The sequence below is a fragment of the Gobio gobio genome (assembly GCF_949357685.1).
Source record: "Gobio gobio genome assembly, chromosome: 10".
In the NCBI taxonomy this organism is placed as follows: Eukaryota; Metazoa; Chordata; class Actinopteri; order Cypriniformes; family Gobionidae; genus Gobio; species Gobio gobio.
The window spans coordinates 44,960,227-44,979,417 of record NC_137116.1 but is presented as its reverse complement, the minus strand read 5'-3'; the positions used below and the strand labels follow the sequence as shown (position 1 = coordinate 44,979,417).

General features: G+C 37.4%; 1 protein-coding gene across 4 annotated transcripts in view; it reads right to left on the bottom strand.

The window, feature by feature from the left end:
* LOC307133032 (uncharacterized protein C1orf21 homolog) overlaps positions 1 to 18,605 on the bottom strand; it is a 48,264-nt gene extending 29,659 nt beyond the window's left edge. Inside the window, exons 1-2 of one of the 4 annotated variants that reach the window (XM_079827771.1) lie at positions 18,461 to 18,605; positions 16,335 to 16,521 (exon numbers count right to left, since the gene is read on the bottom strand). The gene's annotated coding sequence lies outside the window, so the exon portion shown is untranslated. Of the gene's footprint in view, positions 1 to 7,362; positions 7,448 to 9,917; positions 10,113 to 16,334; positions 16,522 to 18,460 lie in introns of those variants that run through there. The other 3 variants (XM_079827772.1, XM_079827773.1, XM_079827774.1) reach the window with 3 other exon arrangements.
* Between the last annotated feature and the right edge of the window lie 586 nt (positions 18,606 to 19,191).

Genomic DNA, 19,191 nt, shown 5'->3' with positions numbered 1-19,191 from the left:
CCAACTTTGGGGTTTCTAGGACCAACTCTATAGCTCCACCACCAGCTCAAAAATTCACTTTTCAAATGGTTATAACTTTTGAACTTTCTAGAAACTAAACAACAACTGTATTTTGATATACTTTTAAATTATAAAAGTTATGATGAAATGGTTAATGATTTTGACTCAAAATCAGATTAGATGTTATAACTCTATCGATCCAAATTAAACTGGGTATGCTCAATCAGCACAATGATCTGAGTGTAAATGCGAAATTTGGGAACAGCACCACCTACGGGTCTTGAGATCAGAAAAATTTCTATTTTTGCTAAATAACTTTTTTGAAAAGTTTGTCAAAATCATGATCTTGGTGTCTGCTGATTCCTTGGGTCATGCCGAATCCATTGATACAGATTTTACCAGGATCGGACAAATCACCTGTCCGCCATATTGAAATTGGACATAAACTGTGATATTTTTAAATGCTTCGACACAGACACAAAATTTGGTAGGGTTCATTGACAGCATGTCCTGAATGTAGCCAGCGCCACCTGTATTTCAGAGATAAGGTTTTTACAAAAACAGTCATAGCTTTTGAAAACATGGTTCAAAATTTGTTTTCTGTGTCATTAGGTTCCTTGGTTTATGCCGTATCTCATTTGTCATTTTCCATCAATTTGCCTGCCGCCATATTGAAGTAATTGCAAAACTGTTTTTTTTCCCCACTACTAAAAATTTTGTCCAATTTTGTCCAAAATCCGATCAGATGGTATTTGGACTGAGCCGCACAAAAATGACTGAAAAGATTTTTGATATTCACTACCGTTCCCGAGAAATACCTCTCTGAAGTCGACCATGGACGTGTTTGTCGTTTTATGCTAGTTAGCTAACCATGCTAATTGGTTAAAATGCTAACCAGTTGCCATTCTTTCTAATGTGGATTTTGGCTATAGGTTAAACAATTTACATTAGTGGCCAAGTTATCTTAGTTAAAATTGGTTAGTATGATAACTAATGCTTTTGTGTGCTCATTCTTGCCTTGGAAGCTCTCCTCGGCAGCCTGGTTACTGCGTGCCAACTGAGAAGCGAACTTTTCAGGCCATGGGTTCGACTCCGGTGTGGGACATGCCCAGACCGCAAGAGGTCCTGTGGCCAGAAATGGTGCAGAAGTTTCTTCTGTTCCAGACATTGCGTCTTTCAGAGAATGATCTAATCTGAACTTATTAAATATAACATGTGGTGCATTTATATACAAAATACATTTTGAGTTCATTCTCACTTGAACTACTGAACCTCAGCAGCTGGGTGAACTCATGTCTTCTAGGTGACGCGTTGTGAATCCCATATGGTGCAATGTCCAAATTGTTACTGACATGCCATGTACATTCAAGAGTTTATTTGGCTCAGCATTGTACTGATTTCTTCATCTTTTAGTAATCTTAGGATGGGTATGACGACTTTTAAGACTAAAATCTGGAAATGGTCAACTGAATCAATCCCCTCTGAAGCTGAGAGGATTCAACTCCAAGGCCCCTGAACAGAATCAACTGTTAGTGATAAAGTCAATGGGTTTTTTGAACAGGTTTTTGGTTAAATGCCTGTGGTTAACACAAACTCACATTTTATTCTACGTCATAAAATTCATCTGTAGTTTCCCCACTGTGATTTTATTAAACCGTTTACTTGTCTTGAAAAAGGTGGTTGCTAACAAGTGGCGCAATGGGACTAGAGGGTTTCTAGAAAATTAAACATCACCATGCTGAACAGGTAACCTCATCTAGTCCCTTTTCAGCCTAATTGAGTTTATATAATCACTCTTGCATACTATTCAAACTCAAACTTTTAGGGAAAATATTTTTTTATTAAAGAGCTGTCAGGAGCTTAAAGTCATGTGACCGTGGTGTAGTTGGTTAATAGCCTACGTTTAGCTTTTTACTTCTGCCGATTTTGACATCATTCATATATAAGGCATCATTCATAAAAGTTGAGTTAATTTGTGACTATTTTCATGATGAACAAAACTTGTAAAAATTATAAACTTTTGTTGATCACAGACCTTATTTATGCAATAATCCAAAAGCCAATCAAAAATCCTTTTGTGATGGAACCATGTGATTCTAACCTCCGTGTTGTTGGCCTACAAAAATACATCCCAGCACTCTATGTTTTGCAGCCATTCCATATAAAAACACCTCCAGAATCAGTGACTCAGAAATGAGGGAGACAAATTGAGAGAAGACAAAACAGAAGAGTGAAAGATCAAAAGAGCCGGCTACTCCTCCTCCCCTCTCTCTCCTCGTTTGAAGTTGTCAGGAGGGGCAGTGTTTAGCTCTGCCTTTAGCAGCACGGGGCACAGGACAAAGCACCAGGTGTACAGGCGAGAGAAAAGTGTGCGCGTATGTGCGCACCCATGAGCCCACCGCTCTCTGCTGCGAGTCTTGAGTAAACAAGATCTACCCATCAAGGCTGCGAAGGTTTGATACGCCATTCCATAAAAGCCTGTGAAAGTATAAAATCACCCACAGTAGGGGTTTTTCGATGAGGAAGTGTTTAGATTTACACCATCTCGGGTCTGAAAAGAGTGTTATCCATTCAAGTTGCTCAGTATTGGAACAGCCTTTATTTGTGAAGTTCTACATATGCTCTGCCACTTGCAGAAGTGCTGATCAAATATATTTGGCTAAACTGATAAGGATTTCAGTTACCAATAAGAGTCGTCTCCTCAGCTCAGTTTAACAGTTCGAATTTGAATTTTCCCCTTCAAATAAATGCAGAAAATAAATGTTCTTTATTGGCATTCCATGAAGAACCTTTAGCATCTATGGAATCTTTCCATTACACATAAGGTTGTTTATTGTAGAAAAGGATTGTTTAGATTTTTTAAATGTTCTTCACAGAAAAAAAATTGTTCTTTTAAGAACTATTCACTGAAAGGTTCTTTAGGGAACCGAAAATGGTTCATTACTAGCCTGGTCCTACCAGACTCTGGTACATTTAATTTGTACAGAGAGTCTGGCCACTCTCCATTGACAAGCGTTTATTTCCTTGAAGGCGGGTACTCTGTTGAAGTTTAAAACTATTGGATCTGCCAAGAGCCACTCTGGATCTGCCATAACCAATCGCTAACATTTGCGCTGTTCGCCTTTATTTCTCACAGGGAAATAAATAAATGTGCAGCCACCTCAGTGATAAAACCTTGTGCATTCGGATTGTGATTTATTCACGGTGGAGGGGAGAGTTTTGTAATTGGGAACGGATTCTCACTTGGTCCATAACATGATTGTATACTGTAAATAAAATGTCATATGATTGGTATGATAATAATAAATGCTGCAGTAAATAACGGCCCAATTAAAATGTTTACATGCTTTTCTTCCTTTTATTTTTTGAGTGTGATGAAATATATTGCTCTTGAAAATACTTGCGAGCATTTAAAGAAATACAAGCCTAGAAATGCATCCAAATTACAGCGAAGCGCAACCTTACGGTGCTCTGCAGTGGTCAAAAAGGATATAAACAGTGAATTTTGAAGTGATATATTCTTGAAAACTCCGAGATGTGGATTCGGACAGCAATTAAATTACCACACAACCTTGGTGTTTGTCAAAACCAGTAGGTAATTCGGCCAGGGATTTTTACACGGGTGGTGGGAGACGGACGGCAATAAAATCACTGACTAGCCCCTGTAAATGATGACAATACCTTCCGACCGCACGTGAAACAATTACCGGGGCTTCAGCCGACTCCTTCACCACTAACGGAGCGAGCTGGAAAATCAAACTTTTCCCGGGAAACAACATCATGGCCACCGAAAAATCTCAGCAAAGATGGTTCTTGCTCCGGCTTTAACTTCTGGATATTCGGCAGCGGTGCCACAACGGAATGAATGGCTTCGCTCGCATCTTTTCTCCGCCGCCATTACTGAACTACAACTCAAACTAGTGCACAATATCAACGGCATCGTTCTCAGTCACTCCCTCTGTTCGCTAATTGGACCGGTAAAAATTTGTTCGGAGAAGACCTAAGACTATACCGCAGTCCCAGATGGAGTACTGAAGGAAAATGAAAATTGAGCAGAAGTACGTAGGAGGGCAGAGCCAGGCTACTTCATAACCAGCTACCACGCTTTTTTGGAACCTTTATTTTTTAAGACACAATTTGTAAGATTTTTGGATTAAAATATCAAAAAACCACTAGAACAATGTTTTATATTTTGCTGAATTGTGTATTTATATCATATCAAATGTTTCCAAGAATGTTTCCATCCAGAGAAATAAGCAATTTTATCCAGGACAAGGACCTTGCATAGCTTTTCATTTCTGGTTTTATTTTGTAGAAACCATGGAAACACCAACAATGCTTTCATATATTATGTGTTTTATTAGACAGGTGAGCAACTGTTTCTGACACATTCATCGTAGGCTTGCTGCAATAGTCGGTGTTGCCGGTGTCGCCGGTGTTCAGGCACAACACCGGTTACATCACTTTCCCACGTGGCACTGCCCGCACCGTAATTTTTTATAGTAATAAAATAATTTAGTTCAGTTAGAGGACAATTATAAACGGAATGTGTCTGCTAAATACAGCGAGCCGAACGAGAGTAGCAGCACAAACTAGCAGCAGGAGTCAGATTTCATTGATCAGAGACTGACAAGATGACAGCGGAAGATTTGGTTTCAAAGCAAAAGGTAAAAGCACCTATTTTAAGTGTTTTCCCGGGTCTCGTCCAGGATATTCCCAAGAAACACGGGATTGAGAAGTCATCCTCCATCACAGGTAAGTTGTCTTTGTATGATTTCCTGTGGTGGTAGGATTGATTGATTGATTGATTGATTCAATAGAAGATAGAGAAAGCCCTGGTGTTCCTGTCCAGGAAGATTTGTCTGTAAGGGTAATGTTTAAATGCACAGTTACCTGACAAATATTTTTTGAGAACTCCCTTCCAGTGCGAGGAAGACCTGTTTAGATCTGCTCTGATGGGTAAAACATTGAGATAGCCCTCCACTTAGACCAAGAAGATTTGTCTGCAAGGGTACTGTTTAAACGCACAGTTACCTGACAAATATTTTTAAAGCATACCTGCCTCTCCATTTTCTTACCCCTCCAGATAGAGGTTATACTATAAATATTTTTAATTTTATTCACTTACGAATATTTTAATTCTATTTCTGTGTAAAGCACTTTGAATTGCCACTGTGTATGAAAATAAACTTTGCCTTGCCTTGAGTTTTTCATTGTATATTATTAATGTTTTTCATTAATAATAATAGTCTAACGAACCCACCATTCATTGGCACTAATTCTAAACGTAAAACTCTTCTTCCCACTGTTATGAATTCCCGAGCAGCCGTGTGCTTTTTACTTTCGGTTTAGAATTACCGCCGGTGATACCAGTATTACCGGTGTGGTCACGCGTCGATTAACCGGTGGGAAAATGTCCAGTCTCATTCCTAATTCATCGACATAAAACTAATAATTGTTATATAGCTCAACACAGTTAGTCTTATAAGTTTAAATTTACCACGTGTACCATGTTTTTACCATGCCTAATATCAATCTAGCTTTCTGCAGTGTGAACAAGTGTCTCATAGTAGCCGCCAAGTGAAAGCACAGAGTAGCATTATAGCTTTCAACACACTCAAATGTATCCAATATGATAAAACAGCACTGTGTTACCCCACATACACGTCTGCTGCATAACAAAAGCTGCACTGCTCTCGAGCCGTGTGTCGCGCTTGTCTCTCATTAGAAATCGCTCCTGCGGCCTCATTCCGCTCCAACGGCTTTCAGCCCCACCCTGCTTCATACAACAATAATGAAACGTTAATATGATTTCTACCCAAGTCCCATCTAATTCTTTTCCACTGGCTGTAGAGGTGAAGACAACAACTCCCATGAACTTCCGTGAAATCAAGGCGTCATTAAGCTACGCCTTTGTTTTGAATAAGCGACCTCTTGCATATTGTGCCTTTAAGAGTGTAGCACATTAGCCTTATTATTATTATTATAGCAAGAGTAAGAGTAGCATGGTCCCATCCTATTCCAAATCTGTTTTTCGATAGATGGCACTTTTTTTGTAAACCGTCATTTTACTTTTACTTTAGGTGACGCTAGTTGTGCAGTGCAGAAATTATAATTTTTAATACAGTGGTGACAAATGAGCAAAAATAATAATTTATTCACCCTTGTGTTACCTAACAGAGGTTGAGAGAGTCTGTTCACACATCTTACGACTGAGACATAAACAAGAAGCCATCTGGGCACTTGTGTCAGGTTCACTTTCTCTTACGCAGACAGAACATTGACGTCTGTGTTCTGTAACTTTTAAGCCGTGCGTATATGTACCAAGATCAATTCCCAGCTGCGTGTGTTGCTTTACAGGTCATGTGAGTGTCAACGTTTTTTTTTTTGGGGGGGGGGGGGGGTTGTTCCATGCCAAGTGTTCAAGAGAATGGGAGAATTATTCAGTCACATGACTTTTTGATGCACAGATAGGGTGCATTGATATTAAAATTCGGACTGACAAATAGGCCAATAATGATTTTCACATTACAGCTGAAACTGATAAATGGCTGATATTAAAATTCTATACTATTTTGTCTAAATTCAAGACACTAAAAATAAAATACATTTAAGTGCATCACAATGCTATTTTCACGTACAGTATGAAAAATAGATATTCATATTGAAATTTATTAAAGAATACATGTAGTGTTATTACATGTTAAACACGAACATTGATCAAAAGTGACAGTAAACACTTTAACATTGTTAAAAAAAATCTTTTTTCAAATCAATGCTGTTGTTTTGAACATTCTATTCAAAGACTCTTGAAAAAAAAAAAAGTATTATGGTTTCTGAATATTAAGCAGCACAACAAATATTAAATGTTTCTTGAGCACGAAATCAGCATATTAAGATTGATTTCTGAAAGATCATGCGACACTGAAGACTGGAGTAATTTATTAGATAAATGTGCTTCTATTGTAGATTATGTGCATATTTTGGAAATTATGAAAAATTGCATTAAAATGCGTGAGGACAAATGAATAAGCTACTTTCTAAGCAACAGCCTTAAAGATGAAGTCAAGTAAGCATCCCACCCCCTACTACTACTACAACACACACACACACACACACACACACCCTCCAACAGGCCGCAGGGCTGAGAGCTGCCAAGCCACCGCTCACCCTGAAAAACAGGCTGATCAGGAGAGAACAAGAATCATGGGAAGGACAAAACAAGTCCACTGAAGCTCAGCTGAGACGGGACAACACGAACACCAAACCTCTTGTCTGAGGAACCAGTGGAGACCCAGTTCATTTATGACCGCCTGTGACCGACCGAGCAGGACAGCAATCTCCACCATAACATTTACTCACCCGCAACGGCAGTAGCATCAACTCTGTCCCACATTAAGCAGCCTGCTAAGACACACAAAAGTGCTGTCATGATTATCTTAAGACTAAAGCCTCTTTCTCTTTTGTTCCTTCTTTATGTCTTAAGCAGGGTGAGCGGTGGTTTGAGGGAGGAGAAATGTTAAAATAATAGAGCTACTGTTTAAAAAGGGAACTCTTTGGCCATGAGAAGAGAAGGGGACGAGCAACTGAGGGAGAGACAGAGAGTACAAGTTAGAGGAAGCAAAGAGACTGAAAAACAAATGGGAAGATAAAGGTGTCAAAGATCGTTAAGGTGGCCGTTTCTATCCGTTTATGCCCAGAGCATCAGTTAAAAATAAAGTGGTGGTTCTTAAATTTTTTAAACCACTAGCAGACAATCTAACAACCAAAAATTTAAGGAAACCCCGACTACCTCAAAATTATCGACATTATTAATAATAAATTGTTAGCAACTTAGCAAGTTAATCACTTAACTGAATAGTAATTTATAGCTAATAATATTAGGGGTGTAACGGTAGCCTACACATATTCGTACCGGTACGGTGCACGTGTACCGAATGGTTCCGAATGCAAACTTTAATAGTTAAAAGTTGGCTTGTTTTAAGCACGGAACATACTTCAATTCAAACATATTAAGTATTCAGTCCATTTTATCACGAAATTCGAACGATAAATGCCGTTTTGATGCTCTTTAATTGTGTGACTTGACTGAGCTGTATAGGCGCATCAGTTCAAGCGGCCGCACGCGCGCAAGAATAAACATGATTTAATATCTTAAGGTATGTTGAGAATGAGGATACATATGTCGTGTAATCTCTCAATCAATGTTTCAACTGCGGAAATAAATAAAACAGCTTACCTAGGAAGTCATTCAGTGTCCAAAGCTGTTAGTTCACTAGACTAGAGAAATCTTTAGCTAAATATATGCACTATAGCCTATTAATTATATTCTAACCTGTTAGTGATGTCTTGTTTATTTAATGTATGTTTAAATATATATGTCATGAAAATGACAGCCAGTGTATAAATTATTATATTTCAACAACGAATTGGAGAAACATTTTATTATTAGATTTAGAAATTAATGCAAAAACTGCCTTATGTGAAGTTTACATGTTTGCGTACTATGTTATTTGAGTGTTGATTATTATATCTAAAAATAAATAGCAACTGAATTTAGGCTAATAGTTTGGGCTCTGTTGTTGTTAACCTTTAATAGTAATGTGCAAGTAAGGGCTCCCTATATAGTTTACAGCATTATCTTTAAGAAACTTTTTGTAATAATTGAGTTCATTTAAGGACAGACACATTTTTTTCAGTAAACCACTGTTTAATAAAAATAAATAAAAAGCAATTTTATAAACCTGCTGTACCGAACCCGTACTGAACCGTGACTTCAAAACCGAGGTACGTACCGAACCGTCAGTTTTGTGTACCGTTACACCCTAAATATTATAGTATAAATATACTGCCATTCAAAAGTTTTTGATTTGTAAGATTCTTTATGTTTTCAGAAGAAGTCTCTTATGCTCACCAAGGCTGCATTTATTTTATTTTAAAAAGACACACAAAAAAACAACAACAGTAATATTGTGAAACATTATTAAAGTTCAAAATAAATTTTCTATTTGAATATATTTTAAAAATGTAATTTATTTCTGTGATGCAAAATCACTCCAGTCTTAACTGTCACATGATCCTTCAGAAATCATTCTAATATGATGATTTGCTGCTCAAAAAACATTTATGATTATTATCAATGTTGAAAACAGTTGTTTTAGGGATTCTTTGATGAATAGAAAAGTTCAACAGAAACAGAAATATTGTAAAATATTACAATTTAAAACTGTTTTCATATATTGAATTTTTTTTATTTATATCTGTAATGGAAAAGCTGAATTTGCAGCATCATTACTACAGTCTTCATTGTCACATGATCCTTCAAAATCATTCTAATATGCTGGTTTGCTGCTCAAGAAACATTTCTTATTATCAATGTTGTAAACTTTTGGGCTCTTAATATTTTTTATGAAGAAAATTATGTTTTAGGATCTTTGATGAACTGAAAATTGAAAAGAACAGCGTGTATTTGAAATATTTAAATTTTATTATGTATTAATATTTAACTTTATTTCAAAACAAAATGTTTTAATAGTTTTGGTTAAATGATAATAACTGAAACACACACAAGAAAACCAATTTTATGTATAAGCAGAACTAATAAACGTTTCCATATAGGTTTTCCGAACACAACCTCCAACTTTTGAGAGAAATCAAGCCATCAATAATTTCGATCTGTGTTGGCAGTTTAAGCTAGCAAACAGAAGCACAGCTGTTTTACAGCCAAAATATAAACTCGCCCTTAAATACACATAGCAGAAATTGTTCATAAATCCATTCTTAAACCGTCCGATTGAGCTGAAATGAGACAATTTACTGAAGAATGGGGTCACATACTACTCAAACAAAAACTCATTCAACTCGTATTTCATGAATAAGTGCCAGTCTATGCAGCCAAGACGGAGTGGAAATCTTACTTGCAGAAGTCTGAATCAATCTGTCCATCCACTGTCACACCGTACCACTCAGGGCTGTCCCAACACTGCCTGTATCTGACTGACTCAAACACTGACTTCACCCCTCAGCAACTGATTTGAGCCGGTCACCTCAATGCGCGTGCGTCTAAAGCTTTGCGTCTGTGCCACTACTCTCAGAAAAGAACCTTATGACTCATAAACAACACACACACCTCTCACACCTCTCACTAGTATGACGAGCGAAACAGAATCTTAATATATCAGCATCTTCAAAACAACACATCTTTCCTGTTTGCAATTACTAATGAGAACAATTTCTCCTCCAGCAAACACACACACAGGGCTACAGCTTCGTGGAAATATACTCCGGGGTCAGGTCTCTAATTTTTCCGTATCCATCTCTATAACGCTGACAAGCGCCTCCTAATTCTGCCTATAAATATTCATTTGAAATTAGAAAACCATCTATTATATACCAATTCTGTTGCCTGCTGCTGCATAATTGGTCTGCCCGTTTCCTGTAAGTATACACACAGCTTTCTAATGAGCTCTTGAAAGTCTCCAAATGAAAATCCCTCCCACCGTGCGAAGCTCATTTACATCCCTTTACAAAATGTTTACTAATTCAGCAAAATTTGAATAAGGTTTAAAAATATCATCTAAATGACACCGGTAGTAGACGGCACTGTTATTTAAACATTCAAACGAGTGTGGTCATCCATCTCAGCACGTACATTGGGGACAGCGATGCCCTGATGCAGGGACGGAGAAGACGTCCATGTTTGACAATATCAGAGGACGATGTTTGATCTGTGTCAATGGTTAGTCACACGCAGCCGTCAGCCTGACCTCTACCCCATGGAACAAAGGGCATGACAATACTCAACCTCAAAAAGTCTCAAAGAGTGTGCAGTTATAGTATATAGCAGTCGTCGCAACTCACTAGACATAAATGATACATATGATTTTTTTTAAAGGATGCATTCATATTTATTGGCCAGGATCTTTATATTTTCATGTTATGGGCAATAACCGATAAAGTACCAGTATTAAAATTCTGTACCAGATAACAATCAACCATTTTAAATGATATAACTTTTCAGTATAAATGTACGAGGGATCCACCGATATGAAAAGTTTGGCCGATATCTTTATATTTGAAAGCTGATAACCGATATGTTGGCCAATTAGGGCTGTAGCTATATCGAATATTTTAGTAATCGAGTATTCTACCAATTTTTTCCATTGATTAATCGAGTAATCGGATAAGAAGTACTTTTTCTTTATTAAAGCGCAATACTAAACATACAAGAGAAAATAAGACGGGTACCTTAAAGTGAACAACTCATTTGTTTCCTTTTTAGAAAAATGTGAAGTTTTATTGACGAAATTGCATACATTAATATCTGTGAAAACTAAACCAATTTAGTGCATTCAATTGCTATATTATATTCAAAATGCACATATATAAATAAAAATACATGTAAAACTACTACAGGGAGTGCAGAATTATTAGGCACGTTGATTTTCTGATCATATTTTTTTTCCAGGCACATTTGACCAATTCCAAACCACATCAATCCTAATAACTACTATTGATTTAGTATTTAATAATGTATAAGTGATATATAATTGTTCATGAAGGCTGGAAATGAAAATCACCTTATATTCAGGTGTGCAGAATTATTAGGCATGTTTTCTTTTACAGATAAATTGAGCCAAAAAAGAGATTTAACTCAGACTGAAAAGTCAAAAAGTATTAAATACCCATGAGAAGGATGCAATACTAATGCAATACTAGACATTGCAGTTAAGGCATGACCATTGGACAGTGAAATGCTCGTTGGGTCAGCAGGATCTGACAAAAACAGGTGGTGAAGAAAAGACACCTGTTAACTGCAAAAGAATTAAGAATTAAGGTGAAGAATTAAGGGTGAAACCATCAGGAACCCTTTAGTCTCCAGCGCCACCATTTTCCAAAGCTGCAACCTACCTGGAGTCTCCAGAAGTGCAAGGTGTCAGGATCTCGGAGACTTCAGTTAGGTAAAGAATCCTAAAAAATTACCCCCACTAGATAAGAATCACAAGCTGAAGTGTTGTAAAATACATGAAGAAGGTTTTTTTATAGGCTTTATGGACAGATAGGTTGAGAGTGACTCTTGAAGGACCAGCACCACATCCTCTAGTACCACTGTTTGAAGAATTCATCAGCTTTGGAAAATGGTGGCGCTGGAGACTAAAGGGTTCCTGATGGTTTCACCCTTAATTCTTCACCTTAATTCTTAATTCTTTTGCAGTTAACAGGTGTCTTTTCTTCACCACCTGTTTTTGTCAGATCCTGCTGACCCAACGAGCATTTCACTGTCCAATGGTCATGCCTTAACTGCAATGTCTAGTATTGCATTAGTATTGCATCCTTCTCATGGGCATTTAATACTTTTTGACTTTTCAGTCTGAGTTAAATCTCTTTTTTGGCTCAATGTATCTGTAAAAGAAAACATGCCTAATAATTCTGCACACCTGAATATAAGGTGATTTTCATTTCCAGCCTTCATGAACAATTATATATCACTTATACATTGTTAAATACTAAATCAATAGTAGTTATTAGGATTACTGTGGTTTGGAATTGGTCAAATGTGCCTGGAAAAAAAATATGATCAGAAAATCAACGTGCCTAATAATTCTGCACTCCCTGTATTAAACCTACAAATCAAAATAATAGTAATATAAATGCCTAAACATTGCATTTATGTTGTGCAACTTAACTTTCAAGTTGCAGCTTCAGCTCAGGTATGACACAAACCTTTATGTCTTCTGAAGGCTTTGTGGCTTTTGTAAGAAGCAAAAAAATATTGGACAGGAAGGAAACTTGGAACAAGAACAAAAATAGAGATGGGCATACTAGAGATGCGCAGATCAGCTCTAACGTCACCGAATCCGCTGTTAAAAACAAACAATCATATCAGCACCCGATCGTCACATTACAATTATTCACATTTTTAGTTTTAAGCGCAATGCTATCATAACATATAAACTACACTGAAGTAGGTTGCTTTAAAAAAAAAATTATTTGGCGAAATTACATTTCTTAAATAACCTAAACCAGGGTCAACAACCTATTGCGAACACAGAGGAGTAACCGCTGGAGCGTTAAGAAACACGAGAGATGTGTTTGTGTTTAATTCAGATAAAGTTTATTGCACAGATCTAGGCTACATTTTCAGCTAATCATTCATCATAGTAACACAGCTTGTTTTATTAAGTTAGGAGCTATAAATAGCCTGTGATTAAAGTGAGGTTTAAATTACGCAAATCAATGAAAGCACGCAACTCTGAAAGCACGAGCGCTGCGAATCACGCGCACACAACAGTTACAGCTCGTTCTGCTATTTGTTGCGCTTAGCTTTGAGAACATTTTAATGGTGTATTTCGGTGACATCAAGTATATAAAGTCCCATTAAACATTTCACATAGCCTACACACCACAATGATGCATGTGAAAACTCCATTCATGCTGGTTATGTTTCTCGAGTGCTGGTAGGCCTATCTCTTCAGCTAACGCGTGTAAGTTCCGTGAACTGCCGCAAATGAAGCTTAAGCGTTTTAAATGTTCAGCGTCCCATCCTGAAGCTCAACACACAGTCGTCTTAATTTAGAAATAGTGAGACTAATTTTTATCACCAGTGCTGATGCCGCTCTCTCTCGCATTGTATTCTCTGATCTTGAAATGAGCTGAAACCGAAAGTTAGAGAATGACACATTCATTGCGTTTTACCGTGAAATGAGAGTTCCGCATCATTATTAAAATCAACACATTAATGATTTCTCTCTCATCCACTCGCAATTTTTAGAATGTTACTTTTTATTACTTGACTCACCTGACCCGGGGATATAACCGCAATCCGCGCAGTAACTATGCGTGCATTGTCCTCACACAATATCTTTCTCCAACATGACCGTGTGTAGTTAAATGCACTACACAAAGCTTCAAGGCATGTTTTTTTTTTTTTTTATTACTCGAAGAATCGTTTCAGCCCTATGGCCAATAAATCCAAGTCCAATTTTTTTGATAATTTTTGAGAGCCTGATTACAAAAGTCTCACCATTAAAAGCCATGTCCCAAGCACACAATTGTAATGTTCTCATCATAATTTTATGTAGACTATATGTCAGATTGCGCTGTACATATTGTACTTAACCATATTTTCCTTTTTTGAAGAGATTTCAATCATATTCAAAACCATGATGGTGAACAGTGCACATCTGAAGCGTCTCAGGTGAAGGAAATAATCCATTATTTATCGGCTTTAATATATCAGCCAGGTAACATTAAAAATGAACATATATCGGCCTTCACAGATATGCAATCCTTAAAATACAGCACGAAAAGTGTGAGGTTAGGGTTATGTATTACATATAAATTAATAAATGCATTTCAAAAAATATATTAGGCTATATCAGATGAAAACCAATCACAACTATAAGGTACAGTTATACAATATTAATAAAAATAATAAAAAATAATAATAAAAATAATAAACACCAGCAACTTGGTGTTCAAAACTAGGGATGCACGATATATCGACCACCATATCAGTATCGGCTGATGTTAAATTTATGTTTGGCCAATAAATTAAAATTTGGCCAATAAATTAATGCAGATAAATAAAGGATTATTTCCTTTAGCTGAAACACTTGATGCGCAAGTGATAATGTGAACATTATAATTGTGTGCTTGGGACATGGCTTTTAATGGTGAGACTTTTGTTTTTGTAATCGGGCTCTCAAAAATGATATAAAAATTTGGATTTAGATTTATCGGCCAATATATTGATTATCGATTTCAGTGCACATCTATTCAAAACTATATTTTGGTTACCAACTCACTCAGTCAGTCAGTCAGTCAGTCAGTCATAAGACACATTGTCTACTTTTTTTGTATTGCTTACAAAATACTTTATATAAACAATGTAAACAAATATTCTTGACATCCGCAGGAGAATGGAAGTTAATTAAGAGGGTAATTGAGTTAAGTGTTCCTCATACAAAACAAAAATCACATAGCTTTAGAAAACATGAAACACGCAGAATGAGTCATATGGACTTTTTACGTCATTTCACTTTCACATGGAAAAAAAAAAAAGATTTCGCTAAATATCTCCATTTGTGTTGTTCCACGTAAGAAAGAAAGTCACAGAAGTGTGAAAGTACATGAGGGTGAGTAAATGATGAGCATTTTCCTTTAACCACCACACGACCAAACCATCCCACACTGTACAAGAGTCACTCGGATCAGGTATTGCTGTCAACATACTAAAATTAAAAGGAAGTTGTAATTCGTTGGTCATCAGAACCACACCACACAGAGCTCTAACACTGCAAAAGGAACCTCCCACATATAGACTTCTGGTAGCTATGGAAACCTCCTCTCTGAGTGATGTCACCCTGATATTGCATCATAACCCCATGGGCTAATTGGGTCGCTTTTCTCAGGTCCTGTGAACCGAGCGGGAGGAACTGAATAAAACAGACCGAGAGGGAGATGGGAGCTGTGGTGGTGGTGGAGAAGCTTGAAATTGACTGACCAAGAGGAGAACCCACAGTCGCTATTAATAGCCATTCAGCCTCTTCAGTCACCAGAACAAAAGCCATATGTGCGCAAAGCAACACACACACCGCTTATGGATGAGAGAGAGACAGATGGAGGTGTCAGACTGATGAGAGATCAAGAGAGGGAGAGGTACAGAGCCGGCCGTGTCCCCCCATAGCAAAGTACGTCTCGTTTCCGTAAATTGGTTCTTTCAGTTTGTTTCAGATATATAAAAAATGCAGTTCTTTTACGTCTTCGTGTGTTTCCTGTCATCACAGTGTGGCATATTACATGCTCTACAACATTCCTGTAGAGTCCTACTCCTATAAGCATATTTTGTTGTTAATTACAGTGTTAATTAAGGCCGTTTATTCAGATTTTGTGTGTCACTTTGTTGCAGCCATGAATCAGCCCATAAAAACAAATCTAATTTGCATTTACATTAAACGGTGCTAAAATTCAGCTCATTAGTTCCTGGTTCATTATAAATCGAATATGTTAAAAAAAAATGCTGTATTGTGTAAGATCTCCCGATATTTAAACGAAATTGAATATGTCCCTTGAGATTCACTTCTAATGTTAACAAGGTTTTTTGTACAAAAAACAAAAACAAATATTTGTGGAAAAACTATTATTTTCAACCTTTATTATGACCCTCTGTCTCAAATTATCCGATTTTTAAGGGGCTTGTCAGTGGCCACTGTAACGCCACTGCACCGGAAACCATATCAACGCCCACTCACTATTGCACGCGAGTGTTTCGAAAACATTATCCATATAAAACCGTCATTTACAGCCAAAGCATTATGAAATCATTTACTTACGGTTTGTGATGCAGCTGCTGTCAGATCCAATACTCTTTTCAACAAAAGATTCTTTGCGAACGCTCCATTACACTGTGCCTCGCTTACAAAACAAAATGCTCTGAACAAACATTATCCTCAGAAGTGATCCGGGACGGCATTAAAATAAACCATCCACTTGTTTCCGACACTGGGATCCTTCTGAAGTCTGTACAGAAACAAAAAGAGACGAAAAGAGCTGTTTAAGCAAACGTTCTTTCACTCTGCCCTGTTGTCAACAGATGTGGAATATGTCAGAAACTGAATGCACATCTGTATACAGCATCAGTGATTATAATGGGTTCTATTTGCTTTTGATGCGCCAACGCCACGCTCGCATCCAGTGTAGGCAAATGCCAGCCGTTAAGCGACTGAATACCAGTAATTGTTGTCTTGCTACCTGCATATGCAAATGTCCCGTCACAGAACACGCAATATCAAAACGAGCCATTTTTGGAGCTTGATCAAAAATGTTTTGTTTATAATGGTTTGTTTTGAGCTATGAAACTTGAAGGATGTTTTAATAGTACAAAAACCAAATTTGATTTCTTAAGTCATGAGAGCATATGAAGACTGTCATTCACGCTGATTCATGGAAGTGGGTGGGCACTAAAAGAGTTATTTTGGCATGATTTGCTTGTTTCAATTATTCAGATTTTGGTGGAGATTTCTCTGCAGAGTCAATAATAGGTAATGTCATTGTATTACCAGGAATCCCCCTCTTAAACCTAGTTTAAACTTAAACAATTATAAAAAAAGAAGTTGAAATAATGTGGATTTACAGCTTCAACAAAAGCACTAACTGATTGACAACCATGTAGCTCACAGCAAGTCTGTTATATGTTTATGTTGTAGTTAAAAATCAGTTTGCCTTTGGAGAAATAAGAATCGCTCTAGGGTCCCATAGAATTCTGCTATGGGATACAATCTTACACAACAATGGTTCAACAAAGTCAGTAAGCTGTCAAACCAGAGCTGTGACGCTTTTGAGAAACACAGCCTAGCTCTAGATCATTCAGAGTAGAACAAAACTGAAAGTCAAGTCAACTGAGTCAATTCTCAGTATGAGTAAGGGGACTCTTAAATCGGTTCTTAGTGAGTCAGAAAGTTGCTAAGACAGATCACTGCAAGTTGAACATATTTGAAAGAGGCAATTATCAGTTCAATGAGTCGGTAAGCTCATTGAAAAACTGCTTGGACCGATTCAGTCAGATTCATTAATGAATCGTTCATCCGATTAATTGACTAGAGAAGGATTAGTTCACGAATCAGACATTGCTAAATCACATTCTCAGTTGAGTCATTTGAGTCGATTCGACAAAGGCTCGGACCGATTCATTAACGGTTCTCTAGTCTAAACAGCTTCATTAAAACATACGACTGAAAGGAATGATTCGATTACAAATCAAACATCGCTAAATCCCCCATAGCTCCCCCTAGTCTGACACTCAAAACACACCGTAATATATTGAATGCGAGCTATAGTGAAAATACTGCATATGAAAGCACAGTGACAGAAGGGCACACACAGCTGCGCCACGGCAGAGACAGAGGGCGCATTGTCTGCCCGCAGGACAGTGTGGACACACACACGTGTAGTACGTGTGCATGCATGCCAACCCAGGTGTCTTTTGTTTTCATTACTTCCAGTTCAGCTGTACAGGCAAAAAAAGGGGGATAAACCAAACCAATAAATATGTAAATAAACCATTCAATGTGACAGACACATGACATTTACCAACCACTGATCTCACCTACTCCTGTCTTTATCATGGCTGTGTCTGAAAACCTTGTGAACTGCCTACCTAGACAGGATTTTGGGCATCATAGGCGCCCAAAAATGATGCCTAAGATGCCAAAAATGCTGAGTAGACTGGCAGCACGTTTTGATACACAGCCCAAAACATAATGCAGCCCAGAGTCACTGTTCAAAGATCAGATAGAACTGATCATGCAAAAAAAAAAGAACAACCAGTCAATAGCCGAGCCAGGATTCGACTCACCAAAGACAAGAAACAAAGAGAAGCAAACGCTTTGCATGTAACAATTAACATAAACACTCCCGGTATCAGCGCAACAATGCATACATATGACAGGGAAACACTCACTTGTCAGAAGTGACCCGCTCGGTCCACTGGCAGCGGCTCACACACACATATATACACACACACACACACACACTGACGGACGGGAATATCTGCTGCTGTAGCGATGTGATGTGGACCGCTGGCTTACAGCCCTCACTCCTGATTTGCTCGAGGAACTGCAGCCATCTTGCCGAAGCCCGTGTGGCAAACCAACCACATGCCTAGACGTAGGAGGGGAGGAACTAGTCGAATTATCCTTAACATTTTCCCCTCATCACCCCCAGTAGCAAAAAAGTCTCAATTGCTTCAGCTAAGAAATTATATGATTTTGAGTTTGACCAATAATATTTAATAAACCTATTTATATATGGAGCTTCTGTTCTTATAATTCACGTGTTATATTTATTACAATACAATTATTTTTATTATTTATTGCTCTAGATGGTAAACTAATCTACATTTATTCATAAACTACCGTTCAAAGGTTTGGGGTCGATAAGATTTAATGTTTTTGAAATAAGTCTCTCACCAAGGCTCGGTTTATCCGATCAAAACGGTAGTTAAACAGTAATACATTTAAATTATATGTCTTCTAAAATAAGTTTTCTATTTTTATATATTTAATTAATATTTTATAATTTATTTCTGTGATGGCAAAGCTGAATTTTCAGCAGCAACCTTACTACTGCTTTAATTTATTACATGCGCAAGTTCATAAAGCTAGTCCCTGCTCCCGTCATAAATATCACACG